This window comes from Podarcis liolepis, assembly GCF_965112155.1.
Source record: "Podarcis liolepis genome assembly, chromosome: 14".
In the NCBI taxonomy this organism is placed as follows: domain Eukaryota; kingdom Metazoa; phylum Chordata; class Lepidosauria; order Squamata; family Lacertidae; genus Podarcis; species Podarcis liolepis.
In genome coordinates, this window is record NC_139569.1 from 27,324,113 (window position 1) to 27,338,762 (window position 14,650).

The 14,650-nt window shown below is 46.0% G+C and overlaps 1 long non-coding RNA gene across 1 annotated transcript; it reads left to right on the forward strand.

Moving 5' to 3' along the window:
* Positions 1 to 359: 359 nt before the first annotated feature.
* On the forward strand, positions 360 to 10,764 carry LOC310693366. The gene is made up of 2 exons (XR_014519132.1): positions 360 to 633; positions 10,515 to 10,764. It is a non-coding gene; the product is annotated as an uncharacterized lncRNA (long non-coding RNA).
* Positions 10,765 to 14,650: the final 3,886 nt, after the last annotated feature.

Sequence of the window (14,650 nt, forward strand, 5' to 3'; positions counted from 1 at the left end):
GGTTCATTTTTTATGGTAATGCTAAATTTATTCAGCTGCTCAAATCAGCTAGAAAATAATTATATCGGCAGCAACGAACCTCGCCTCCTATTTACATCTCGAGCAGAGACCCCCTCTGGGACTGTGTGGAATACTATTTGCATAGCCAAATTAGTCTCAGCCCACTTCCTTGCAGACAGGTGTCCACACCTCAAAAACCATGGCACTAATTGGGATCTTTGCTCATTGGTGGAATACAGAGGTCACCAATTAGCTGGGGACTGGGAATGTAGTGGGCGGGGTGTGTGTGTGTAGGTGAACTAAATCCATCCATTGCACAAACCATAATGTTTTTCTAAAGCACAAGAAGAGCATGTTCTGAGGGCGCTGCTGCTGGCAACAGGGGGCTGGGGGTGGAGAAGCCCCAGCTGGTTCACGTGGAAGCGCAGTACTGAATGATGCACACCCTCATTTTAATCAGCAGAATCTTGGAGGGTATGGTATCTTTGTTTTTCCTGGTGAGGGAGCCCCAGTCACTCCTGGGGAATGGATGCTTGTCCCTTTTCTGCATTCTGGACACAAGTTGGAACATGGCAAGGGCCATCCTCCTGCTCAGCCCATGTAGGTGGTGTTGGACCTCGGGGGACCGATTCGGTCAGTCATGCCTCCCCTTGGAATTCACCCTGACTTTTGCTGTGTGGTGCAAATTTGTTAAATTCCATAAATGTTAGGGTGACCCATAAAAACCCAGGGACGCGTTCTGGCTTGTTTGCTGAGGCTTGCCCTCGCTCCTTTGCACAATGTAATTTTAACATGTCAATTTGCTCTGCAACAAAAAACATCTGGACTTCACATGTGCCAAGAGGGGTGGGGGTGGAGAGAGAGTGGGAGACGAGCCAAAGATGGCTGCGGGGGGGGGGGGCAGTTACCGGCCGGCCTGGTCTTTTTTGTGCAGCGTTTTGTGGTCAGGGCAAAAGGCTCTTGGAGGAAAGCAATCTCTCTCAGATCAATTGCGGGCTTCTCTTGGCAAACTTCCCTTTGTATGCCGAAAAGATTAGTAAATTTTATCCTAATTAAAATTTAAGAAAAGCCAAGATGAGTGCGGAGACTATTTAACTGGCGTGCAGTTTGCAATTAAATTTCCTGCTGAGCCGCCTGCCCAATATTGACATCTACTCTATTGGATTTTTCTCCCTCTCTCCAGCAATCTTATTATTTTGTAATCATGAATAACAACGAAGGAAATTAGACTTTTAGAAAGGATTTTCATTGCTGGATTGGAGTACAAAGCCCCACTACATTAATTCACCTTCTTAAGCTTGATCGCGTCAGATTCCTCTTTAAAGAAATAAAATGAAAAAGCTGGTTATGTAGAACCCTGCAGATGTCCAAAATGGGGAGAAACTCTCTCTCCCTCGACTCACCAGCTCAAATCCACCATGCCTTCCCTTAATCCCTAATAAACCCGATTTATCAGCCCTCCAAACCGAGACTGTTGTCTAGCGGACAGTTGTGACCTAAATAAGAGGCATCTCAAATCCATGTTTGAGCAAGGCACTCCCCCCCCCCACGGGTTTTCTGTCCTCGGATCCAGCCACTCACACTAGTTCCCTCTGGGTGAGCGAAACGTGGTTTTGCACAGGGAACCGACACATCCATGGGCAAATGATTTGCAAAGGCAGCTGCGTACTGCCTCTGATCGCTGGGTGTTTGGGGACAGACAAGGGGTGTGTGGAAGAAAAGAGCAGCACCTCAGCGGTAGAGCATCTGCTTGGCATGCAGAAGGTTGCAGGTTCGCTCCCCAGTGGCATCTCCAGGAATGGCTGGGAAAGATCCCCTGTCCGGAAGCCTGGAGAGGCGCTGCCAGTCGGTGCTGGCAATACTGAGATAGCTGGGCCAATGGTCGGATGGATTCATTATTATTCATATTTCTATACCGCTAAACCACGAAACGTATCAAAACGGTTTACGACATTAGACATGGACTAAGGTTGCTTCTTATAAAAAGAGCCATAGGGTAGCATCCAACTAATATACAGGGGTGCCCCCCCCTTGTGCAGGATTGACTCTCACATAAGCACATATATGCGTGGCGCTGGGAATAATTAAATAATTTGATACCAACCTGAAATCGCTGGGAGAGAGCTGGGAAGTCCTCATGGCTCACGAGGAGATCCTCCCCAGAGTCCAGAAAAGAGACTCCAAGGGTTCCAAAATGGCGTGCAGGAGCTCTCACTGCTGCTGCACCACCCCACATGACAGCTGTTGGGTGGGGAAATGTATTTACCACAGAAGGCTCCCCACTTACACATATTTCGCTTATGAGTGTGGGGGCCAGGAACGTAACCCCTGCGTAAGTGGGAGTTGTCTGTACTCAGAGTAGGCCCATTGAAAGTCTTGGACCTGGGTTACATAAGAGGAGCCTGCTGGATTAGGCCAAAGAGGACATCCTGTTCTCACAGTGACCATTATGGGAAACCCACAAGCAAGTCCTGAGCACCATAGCTTTCTTGCTTCTCCTGTTGGGCTCTGCTGCTGGAGAATTGCTTGAACCTATCGTTGTAGGTTTTGAAGAGCATTGGACGTATTTCTGGAGGAGAGAGCTATCAATGGCTACTAGCCTCATTGGCTATCCTCTGCCTCCCCAGTTCCAGAAAAACACAAAGCTCCAAGTAAGTCACTGTCAGGAGACGGCTTGAAAGGTTTATCTTTGCCCTAGTGAAGAATTGCACTCCCAAGTCAATGCTTCTTAAGACTAGCGTTCCTTGTGTCCTGCTAAAACCACTTGGCGTTCCCCACTGAATGAAAAAAACCCTCCACCCGTTTGCTGATTCTGGTTAATGTTTACCAAGAGACATAGAATGGACAGGGCGACCTGACCTTCTCTCCCATTAGTCTTGGCTTTGAGTGTCTCTGTTTATCCTGTGCATGACAGCACGCTGCTAGATTTCCCTCCCACCTCCCCCATGGGAAGAAACCCCAGATAATAGAGATGATAATAATTGCACCATAATAATGATATCATTGATTGAAATAATGATAACATATTTGCTTCTGTGATATGCAGCCACTTCCGTGATATGTCACGGAGCACACAGAAGAGGTTTCGAAAGGACATGTCTGGTTGCATAAGAAGTCACCTCTTAAGGAATTAGAGGGAGAGGTTGGCTGCAAACAGATTCCAGGCTCTGTCCTGACAACAGACACCCTGCAGCACTTACAGGGTGCTTAAAATGTAAACCATCATCTTCTGCTCAAGCCAAAGCTTGTGTTTGAAAGACAGAGGAAACAAATGTCAAGTCTAAGTAGAAAATGCTTGATACTCCCACCGGCTTCTTGGTGCAATAAACAGTGTGCTTGGTAACAGACTGGAAACATTTCGTAGGGCAGGGGAGCTTAGTGTCCTCCGGGAACTGCCAGACTCAAACTCCCAGCAGCCAGTGTGGTCAAGGAGGAGGATGGGAGTAAGATCCTACCCAGAGTCCTGTGTTCAGTTCTGGGCACCACAGTTTAAGAAGGATTTTAACAAGCTAGTGTAGGATAACCAGACCCACTTGAGTCTAGTTAATGCATGAAGGGGTTAACACCATAGAGTACTGTAAGTTGTCCTGCCAGGCTTAACCTATATCGCTGCACCTCAGCTTGGGAGGAATGGGCAACCAAGCCTTTTGTTATACTCAGTCAACATGTGAATTCAGTGTGTGAGCTGGTTGCTTCTGCTCAGCCGCATGGCTTTAACCAGCCTCTTTTGTTTCAGACAAGAATGGAGTCTGAAAATAGCAACCCCCCATACCAATAGTTACTGCCTGCATATCTTTTTCTGATTGCTGTGTGGAAAAACACATGAATCTGAACTTTGAAGAGTTGTGTAAGGAAGCCATGTTACAATTTACCAAACAATAGCTCAGTTGGTAGAGCCTTAGACTCTTAACCTCAAGGTCATGGGTTTGAGCCTCACTTGGAGTGAAAGATTCCTGCATTGGAGGGGGTTGGACTAGATGACCCTTGGAGTCCCTTTCAAATCTGCAGTTCTAAGATTTTATGAGTTTGAGTCCAGCAATTTCTGGAGAGCCATAGGTTCCTTGACCTGGCCACAGAAGCCCCTGGGATGACTGTAAGTTCTGCCAGGATACATGAAGCACTTTAAGATTCTGGGCCTAGAAAACAGGACTCAGATTCATGGCCCACCAGCACAGAACATCTGAGACAACACTGTGGGGAGGGAGGCTGGCTCATGTGCTGTCTCTGCTGTAGGAAGTGGGATTAACAGCCATTGATGCACATCGATGCCTTTATCATTTGCAGGTGTAAGCATCTAAGGTACACCTAAGTGGCTCATTACGTGCAGGCGCAGCATTGCCTTGTAGCTGAGCATGAGAGCTGGCAGATTGAGCCCTGAATCACAGCTTGGCCTCTGTTTGATTGCCAGGATTGATTGGGCCAGGAGGCAAGCCTCGTGGTGGGACCAGCCGCTCCTGGCTGCCTTTCATCATCAGATCGCTCTGATGACTCACCTGGAGGAGAACCAGCTGGGGAAAGAGACTGTGAATGTCTGCAAGCTTAATCTGGCCTGGCTTTGATGAGCGTTTGGTGCCCAGGTGTGCTGATCATGTGGGCAGAGAGGCTGGAGAAATGGGCTGGGTAGCATGCCAGGATCCTTAGACGTGTTGGCAGAGTGAGGGAGTAGGTGAACAAGAGCTCAGAGGGCCTTTTGAAATGGCTCTTGAATTATATATACTCCAAGCCAGGCCAGGGTCACCCTGATGAGAGGTGATGGGTTAAAGTGGCCTCCCTCTGACGCCTCCCCAAATGTAGGGCTACTTCTGGAAACAAGTTTATCCCACTGCTTGATTATAGCCCTTTACTTATACAAGAGGGGACGCGGGTGGCGCTGTGGGTTAAACCACAGAACCTAGGACTTGCCGATCAGAAGGTTGGCGATTCGAATCCCCACGACAGGGTGAGCTCCCGTTGCTCGGTCCATGCTCCTGCCAACCTAGCAGTTCGAAAGCACATTAAAGTGCAAGTAGATAAATAGGTACCCCTCAGGCAGGAAGGTGAATGGCGTTTCCGTGTGCTGCTCTGGTTCACCAGAAGTGGCTCAGTCATGCTGGCCACATGAACTGGAAGCTGTACGCTGGCTCCCTCGGCCAATAAAGCGAGATGAGCGCCACAACCCCAGAGTCGGTCACGACTGGAACTAATAGTCAGGGGTCCTTTTACCTTTACCTTACTTATACAAGAACTTGTGTGCCTTCTCTACTGTACATTTAAATGCATCCTCTGTTTTACTGATGCTGTAATATTTTCTAGTTTTACATAGTGTGCCTGATATAAATTTATTTATTGCATACCATTTGTACACTGCTTGATTGTAAGAAGACCTCAGCACGGTTTACAAAGATGATAAAGCAATATAACTATCAGGGGAAATGGGAAAAACAACTCTGTAAAAGATTGGAAAAGGGTAAAATCAGCAGTAAGTTAAACACAGATTAAAGCAGCATTCTACATGTCTGGGTAGGCTTGTTTAAGCAGAAATGTTTTTAGCAGGCACCAAAAGACTACGGTGAAGGGGCCTTTTTGGATGTCCATCGGCAGGGAGTTCCAGAGTGTAGGTGCTGCCATACTAAAATATCAGTTTCTTACAAATGTGAAACAGGTATTATGTGGCCCCTGAAACTGGGCTGGTTCAGCCAACAGAAGCAGTCAAACAGGCATATGTGGGGTAAGGCGATTTTGCAGGTAAACTGGTTTCAAGTTGTGTTATGATTATTACTAGTGTTACTACATTATACACAATTATGAACCCTGCCCCCTCGTGTGTGTGTGTGATTACCAGCAACTATCCTACCGTCTTTCCCTTCTGTGGCCAAAGTGTTCTGAACATCCGAATCTCTAGGGAAAGCTCTTAAAGTCTACTGGGCTGCTCTATCCTCTTCATTCTGCCTTCTTTTTCTTCTTGCCTTACTTGAAGAGACGAGAACTATATTGGAGAAATATCATTAGGCTCCCCAACCAGAAGAAATATTCACGAAATGCAGAGTCATAAATAAGCAAGCAGCAATATCCTGCTGTAGAGAGACATAATTTCAGTCTTTAGGAGCTGAGGAGGCCCCTGGGATGGCATAGATAAAGCCAGTCTGGCCTTGCTCTTTTTGTAAGAACAATGCCATCAACAAGGCCCTGGTTCCCCCAACCAATGGAACAATTCCCTCTTTACAGGAAATTTTGTAGGGGAAATGGACACTGACAGATCCCAGAGAGTTTTGTGGAGCAGCCACCACAAGCCCACTTGCAACGTGGATAGTTGACTACTACGAGGACCACATCTGTCCAGATACCAACTCGCTGACTGCGGATGCCACTCTTCCTAATTTTAATCAGCAAAGCTCTTTGCAATTCTAGGGGGTGGTTTGCTCATATGCCAGCCTGGTAGGTGGGCCATTGGAATACCTGTTTTGCAGCTGAGGTTCAGAGGGAGCCACTTGTCCAGGGCTAGAGGGCGTCTTCATGGAATATAAAGGACCCTGGATGCTGTTGCTGGTTTTGTTTTGTTCAAATTCCATGTGTGTCTTAATTATTTGCATTTTAAAAAAAAACGTAAACCACTCAGATCCTTTCTTATATGGCAGCATATGGGGGTGGTATTGGGTTGTGGGTTTTGTTTTTTAACGTATTTTGTTTTTATCTTGTATTTTTATGTTGTGAACCTCCCTGAGCTCTTCAGATGAAGGGCAGTATACAAATTTAATAAATAATAGTAAAAAATAAACAGCTTTGTGGCACTCAGATCAAGCATCACTTGACAGTCAGTCCATCATCTGACCTGGAAGCTGCTACCTGTCTTGAACCCTTGCAGTTCATCATACCTGCTAGGAAGCTAGCATTGACCTTGGCAGAATGGAGGTGAGATGGAGCAAGACTTCAGCAGCACCCTGGACAGCTCCCTGTATGGCTTAGGCTGGAGGTTCCATAAGAGCAGGACATAATGTTGTTTCAGCACCACCCATCCCCAGACTGAGACTTAGAGGGGAGCTGAAGCTCTGACTTCTGTGAAAAGAGACTCTTTGTTTAAAGTGGTCCAACCTGCTTTAGAAATCATTGATGGGGTCTTTGTGGACCACAAGCTTAATATGAGTCAACAGCATGATGCACCAGCAAAAAGAAGCTAATGCAATCCTAGGCTGCGTTGACAGTAATATAGTGTCCTGATCAAGGAAAGACATAGTACCACTCTAGTCTGCCTTGGTCAGACCCCAACTGAAGTCCTATGTCCCCGTTCTGGGCACTACAGTTTAAGAAGCATAATGACAAGCTGGGAGGTGTGCAGAGGAGGACAACCAAGATGTTAAAGGGTCTGGAGTTGTGTTTAGCCTGGAGAAGAGAAGACTGAGAATTGACATGATAGCCATCTTCAAATACATGGAAGATGGAGCAAGCTTGCTTTCTGCTGCTCCAGAGCAGCAGCGGATTAATTCAAATGGCAAGGAAATTCTAACTCAACATTAGGAAGAACTTTCTGACGGACTCAAGAGGACGAGATGGAGGAGGAGGACTAGTGGGGATCACATCCCCTTCTCCTGATGCTACAGGAGAAGAGGGACACAGCCTTGATTTACAGCAAGGCTTTGGAGAGTTTGAGGAAGGTCACAGCATAGAGACAGACGAACAAAGGAGTTGGGATGTGTTAGAAGAAAGGGGGGGATTGCGACAGGACAGCCAGCTGACACATTGTCACTGGAGAGTATTTCTGATCCCCCTTCTCCAAGAACTCAGCATTCATTAAGGGTGCAACGGAATCAGAAACTTTTGGCTACAAGCAGCCCCCATAAGGGGGGCTGCTGTTGTTAGGAATGTGGGAGGAGGAGCCCAGTTTGGAGCAACGCCATGTTAAGGCTTGTTGCGTTCTTTTGTCTCTCGCTATTAGGACTGAATAAAAACTAATTAAAAGGGGACTCTCCTTGTTTTCTATGCTCTTGCTGCAACCAGGGGAGGAACGGTTTTCCCGAAGCCTTGGCAGAGCCTTGACAATTAGGGAGAACTTTCTGATGGTAAGAGCTGTTTGACGGTGAAAGGTACTCCTTCAGAAGGTGGTGGGGTCTCCTTCATTGGGGGCTTTTAAACAGAGGTTGGGTGACCATCTGACAGGATTTTAGCTGTGATTCTCAGTCTTCTCTTTTCCATGTGAAACATCACCAGTCCCCTCAACTGTTCCTCATAAGGCTTGGTTTTCAGACTCTTGATCCTCCTCCTCTGCACACGTCAAACTTCAGAGAAGGGCATGGGCAGAATTCTGGGCGTGTTCATTTCTCCCTTTGTGCTCCAGCAGGAAAAAACAGGACAGATTCACAATGAGCAAAAAAGGCAGCTGGCTGGCAGCTGATGGAGACGGTGATAGCCTTCAACTGAAAGACCTCAGCACCAAAAGAGACATGGTGGGAGGAAGGGACCCGGCTTATTGTGAGGCAAGTTTGTGCCGTTATTAAATTAGATGATGTTTTTCAAAGGAATGACATGCCGATCTGTTTCATTCCAGTAAATATGTAATTTACATTTAATTCCAAGTAACCTTTCCAGGGTTGCTGAGGTGTGAAAGAATTTAATGACACAACGCTACATTTACGAAGATGCCATTCATATTCATTAGGCTGGTGCATTAGCAGGCCGGCCTGTGGCTGCCACGCTGATATATGTCGGGGCCTTTACAGCTTCAGTTTATGGGAAAATAACAGCGCAATGCAGCGGAGCTGGCTGGTGTGGCTCTGAGATGCACCAAGAGGCCACAAAGGGTGGAAGATATGGCACCTCTGATCTGCGGCTGGGCAAGGCCTTTTTTCAGGCTGCAGGCTGGCAAATTCAGGTGGTACAATTAGAGTGGGCTTAGTGCTCTTGAATAGCAAACCAGTTAAAAAACAACAACAACCACAGAATTTTTTTTGGGGGGGGTGAGAAAAGTGATGTGGAGATGCACTGGGATAAATGTGGGATAATAGCAGCATCATGCTAGCCACTCAAAATGAATAGGCAATAGAATCGTAGAATTGTAGAGTTGGAAGGGACCCCAAGGGTCATCTAGTCCAACCCCCTGCAATGCAGGAATCACAGATCAGGAATCCCTGACAGATGGCCATCCAACCTCTGTTGAAAAACCTCAAATGAAGGAGAGTTCATCACCTTCTGAGGTGGTCTGTTCCACTGCTGGACAGCTCTTACCCTCAGAAAGTTGTTCCTGATGTATAGTGGGAATCTCCTTCCTCGTAATTTGACTCCATTGGTTCAGGTGGATACAACAAGTATTATTATTCATTTATTTATTCATTCATTCAATTCTATACTGAGGATCACAGGGCAGTTTACAATATAAGAACACAAAAATGCTAACACAGTAACAAACATAAACAATTCCCCCTGCCCCACAATTTTAAAAGCCATTGAATTTTTAGTTAGCCAAACACCAGGGAGGAAAGTGATGTTTTTTCCTGCTGCCTAAAGATATGGAATGAAGGTGCCAGGCGGTCTCCCTGAGGAGAGCCTTCCACAAGCGGGGAGCCACTGCAGAAAAGGCCTGTTCTCATGTTGCAGCTGCCTGGAACTTTGGCAGAGGAGGCACATGAAGGAGGGCCTCAGATGATGATTGTGGAGTTCAGGTTGTTGTTGTTGTTATTTAGTCATTTAGTCGTGTCTGACTCTTCATGATCCCATGGATTAGAGCATGCCAAGCACTCCTGTCTTCCACTGCCTCCCGCAGTTTGGTCAAACTCATGCTGGTAGCTTCAAGAACACTGTCCAACCATCTCCTCCTCTGTCGTCCCCTTCTCCTTCTGCCCTCCATCTTTCCCAACATCAGGGTCTTCTCCAGGGAGTCTTCTCTTCTCATGAGGTGGCCAAAGTATTGGAGCCTCAGCTTCAGGATCTGTCCTTCCAGTGAGCACTCAGGGCTGATTTCCTTCAGAATGGATAGGTTTGATCTTTTTGCAGTCCATGGGACTCTCAAGAGTCTCCTCCAGCACCATAATTCAAAAGCATCAATTCTTTGGCGATCAGCCTTCTTTATGGTCCAGCTCTCACTTCCATACATCACTACTGGGAAAACCATAGATTTAACTATACGGGCCTTTGTTGGCAAGGTGATGTCTCTGCTTTTAGTTCATATATTCATAGAATCATCGAACTTCAGAATTGGAAGGGACCCCAAGGATCATATAGTCCAATCCCCTGCAATGCAGGAATCTTTTGCCCAAACGTAAAGCTCAGACTCACAACTCTGAGATTAAGAGTCTCATGTTGAGCCCTCTCATAGAGTAGAGATACAGTTCCACACAGTTTTTGTGCAAACATACCAGGAGGAATGTTCAAGAGACAGATTGTCTAAAGGTGTCCAGACTTGGTTAGGCTGGGGGTGCACTGTGCCAGGGCTTAAACTGGGTGGGGCAGCAAAGGCGTTTGGGCCAAGGCCTGAAATAAGGATTAAAAGTCACTGCAGATATTCAAAGCACATTTAATCATGTAAGGTTTTCTCTTCCCTATTCCAGATTTGGAATAATTAGACCTGTTTCAAAAGCATGAAGTTGCTGGGGTGCAAGGTGCGGGCATAAGCAGCAGCACTGCTGAAGCTTCTTATTGGCTCTTTGCTTGCAGCCTAACACAGCAAAGTGTGTTTGGGCCAAAGATCTTGCAGGCCGAGGGAGAAGAATATCAGGTGTGAAGGAGCAATGCAAAAACAAATAATGTCTCCCCCCTGCTTTTTAATACACACAAAAATAAATGAGATGTTTTACTGCTCTCTTCTCTCAATTCTTCATCCCAGCCAGAGAGAAAGAAAAGCGAGTTTTGTGATGACGCTTGAGGTTGTTCCGGAACACATTAAGGGAAGCAATTGGCGGCGCTGGTTCCTCTGCTCTGCATTCTGACCACATGCTCCAAAAATTGCAAATGGAGATTTGTTACATTTCATTTGCTCCTGTCCCCAAGAAGCCATTTGTGATGAGTCTGTATCTCCCAAGAGGCTGTGCTCAAATCAAAGGGAAAAGAGAGAGGATAGAGGAGACGATTGGATTAGCACATCTACAACACACACACACACACACAGAGAGAGAGAGAGAGAGAGAGAGAGAGAGAGAGAGAGAGAGAGAGAGAGAGAAAGAATTCAGTGGGGTAACTTAAAGATTATCTCATTTATTGTGGCCTGAGCAGTCCTGGGCAAGAGCCAAGGTGTCATGGGGTGGACTCCCCTCCCCCTGCCCCATAAGCACCGCTGTTTTCCTCCTGTTTCTGGGATTAAATACAAGTCAGCTCCAAACAACGTCTTGCAAGCACAACTAGCGATAGGGGTGCAACTTGATTCAGGTTGAATTGAAAGACAAACCTATCCAGTTTGCACTTTCCAAAACAATACAAGACTCCAAACACAGCCGCTCTTTGAGAATTGCTCTTCTCAGAATTTTGCAATGCAGTTTTCCAGACAAGTAAATTGTACAGAAATGCACACACCGGGGCGTATAAGATTGCATACAAAAATGTGGAGATGGGAGAAATTTGTACTAAAGTGCTGATGAAAATTCAGGAGAAGGGTTGTTGTTTTGTTGTTGTTGTTTGTTTTTTTGTAATTGCTAACTTTCCCAGACAAGGATCTCATTACTTACTTGATGATTGCTGCATGGCTTACTACTGCAAAGTATTGGAAGACCCTAAATGCAGACCTGTTTGGGAACTGGATCTCACAACTCTGGGACTGAAGGGACAAACTGACAGCCCTTGCCCAAGAGAGTTGAACAGGCAAGAAAACCACTACTACTGACATAGTTTCATGGCATTCACAACATTGACAGAACATGGTAAGACCATGATTATAGGCCTCTGAGAACACAGGGCAAAATGTGGAATGACACTTCTGTTTAAAAACTGAAATGACTTAAAAGCAGTGGCTTTTTTCTGGGGACGGGACGCATACCCCTAAACATTTTGTGAATCTTTGTACTTTTGTCCATTTACTGTATTTATTTCCCCCGATTTGAACTATAAAATGGTGATTTTCTTGAGTCAAAATGAGAGTACCCCTAAACATTTTTTAAAGGAAAAAAGCACTGCTTAAAAGTTAAATGTAATTAAATAGACATTTGGTGCTTTTGTGGGGGCTATGAATCAATGTTTATGACTGATGCATACTGCAAATAAAGAAACACACACACACACACACACAGAGAGAGAGAGAGAGAGAGAGAGAGAGAGAGAGGATGGGATGGAATTGCAAATTGATGTGGAAATTTGGAGAACTGAACTCAAGGCAGGAAAAAGGAGAAACTGAAATTGACAGATATGGGCATGCTTTGACTTAGGACCAATCAAGCCATTTGGGCAAGACGCCAGTGGAAAATGGGAAATTTTAAAATTGGGAATCCGGAAATGCCAGAAAGAGGCAGTGGCACAGGGAGCTTTGTAAATCCATCTGCATTTGAAATATGTTTAGGCTTAAGTATTATCTCAGAACTGACAGTTGTGGCTAAACAGAAGGCAGAGAGAGACTGCTGAAGCAACAGAAAGCCGAGGTCTCTCCGGAAAGCCACAAAGCCAAACCACACAGTTTGTCTGCATTTACTCCTCGGCTTGTTCCCCTAACAAACCCTGCCAATTGAGTTGTTCCGTAATATTCTAACAGATCCACTTGCCCCATTGTTCCTTTGGGTTGCCAAGTTCTTGAGATGCCTCGGAAAACCCCTTTCTGCGTTGATTCATTTTCTATGTGCAATTTCACAGACTTACTGCTGGGTCATATTCAGATTCACAAGAGGGAAGGGCTCCAAACTTAGTAATCCAAGAGCACCAAGCACAGCTTTTGTACCTGCCATCACTTTTATTGTTGTAATGGCAGTAGTAAAGGTGTATGATAGATCATGGACTTCAACTAGACCACTGCAGTGAGTTGCACGTGGGGCTGCCATTGAAGACTACTTGGAAACTCCAGTTCAGGCATAGGCCAACTCGGCCCTCCAGATGTTTTGGGACTACAACTCCCATCATCCCTGACCACTGGTTCTGTTAGCTAGGGATGATGGGAGTTGTAGTCCCAAAACATCTGGAGGGCCGAGTTGGCCTATGTCTGCTCCAGTTAATCCCCAATGTAGCTGCCATGGCTGGAAACCTTATTGCATTATCTTACTACTCCTTAAATCACTACTCTGCTCCTGGTCCATTTATAAGCACAATCTAAAGTGTTGGTGCTTCCTTCAAACTCCCAAGATGGCTTAAAACTGGTGTGCCTCAAAGGACCGCCTGCCTTCCCCTCCCACAAGCCTTTCTTGATATGAAGATAATATAACAACCCATTGCAAAGAAAACAGGTACGCTGTGATAGATAGCAGCAGCACTCTTGTGCAACAAATCTGCCCTTTTTTCTTTCATAACAGGATTTTTCACAGGATGAAAAGTGTTGGGAAAGTACAGCAGGAAGTGCAAGGAAACAGCCACCTGCCAGTGCGTACCTTTTGTGCTAATTTTTATGAAAACAAACCAGATTCAGTGCCGGATTTACGTATAAGCTAAAAAGTTATAGCTTAGGACCCCACTCTCTTGGGCCCCCCAAAAAAACTTAAAGGAAAAAACTGGATGTACGTTTCCAAAATATAAGATGAAAAGCAAATAAAATAAAACCTACATACAGCAACAGTGTTTTGTGTTGTGTAGGCTCCTATGATATAAGTAATGGGCCCCGCCTGCTAGCCAGCTCCCTAAAATATCACTGGCAGTGGCGTAGTGTGGGCTGTCAGCACCCGGGGCAAGGCAAGTAATTTGCGCCCCCTAACCTGTGGATTTGCGCCCCCTAACCCTAACCCCCAGATGTTGCACCCGGTGCGGCCGGCCCCCCTGCACCCCCAACGCTGCGCCACTGATCACTGGTTTGCTCATTTCTATATATAGGGTGCCTACATTCCATATGGACTTTGCATTCTGCATGGACTTTTCAACAATTACTTTGATAAAATTCATATTTTGTTATGTGCAAATAGCTTTAGATACATATTAGGTCCATAAATTACCATATAGCATATATTCAACACAAAAAACAGTGACCATTTGTTGTTGACAAAGGACAGTTGGACATACAAAGGGCCCCATTACCTTCAGTAGCTTAGGGGCTCATGAAACCTAAATCCGGCCCTGAGCAGGCTGACCGCTTAATCTCAATTTCCCTTGCCACATAGGAGCCTAAGGCAAGCCTGCTAGATCAAGCCAGTGGCTCATCTAGTCCAGCGTCCCATTCTCACAATGGCCAGCCAGATGCCTATTATGGGAAACCCACAAGCAGAACAGGAGCACAACAGCACTCTTTTTTGTGTGTGATTCCCATCAACTGGTATTCAGAGGCCTTTGCTGCCTCTGACAATGGAGGGTGAATATGCTCATCATGGCTAGCTGTCATTGATAGCCCTCTCCTCCATGAATATGACTGGTCCTCTTTTATAGCCATCAAGGTTGGTGGTCGGGACATGGGTGGCGCTGTGGGTTAAACCCCGTGACAGGGTGAGCTCCTGTTGCTCGGTCCCTGCTCCTGCCAACCTAGCAGTTCGAAAGCATGAAGTGCAAGTAGATAAATAGGTACTGCTCCGGCGGGAAGGTAAATGGCGTTTCCATGTGCTGCTCTGGTTCACCAGAAGCGGCTTAGTCATGTTTG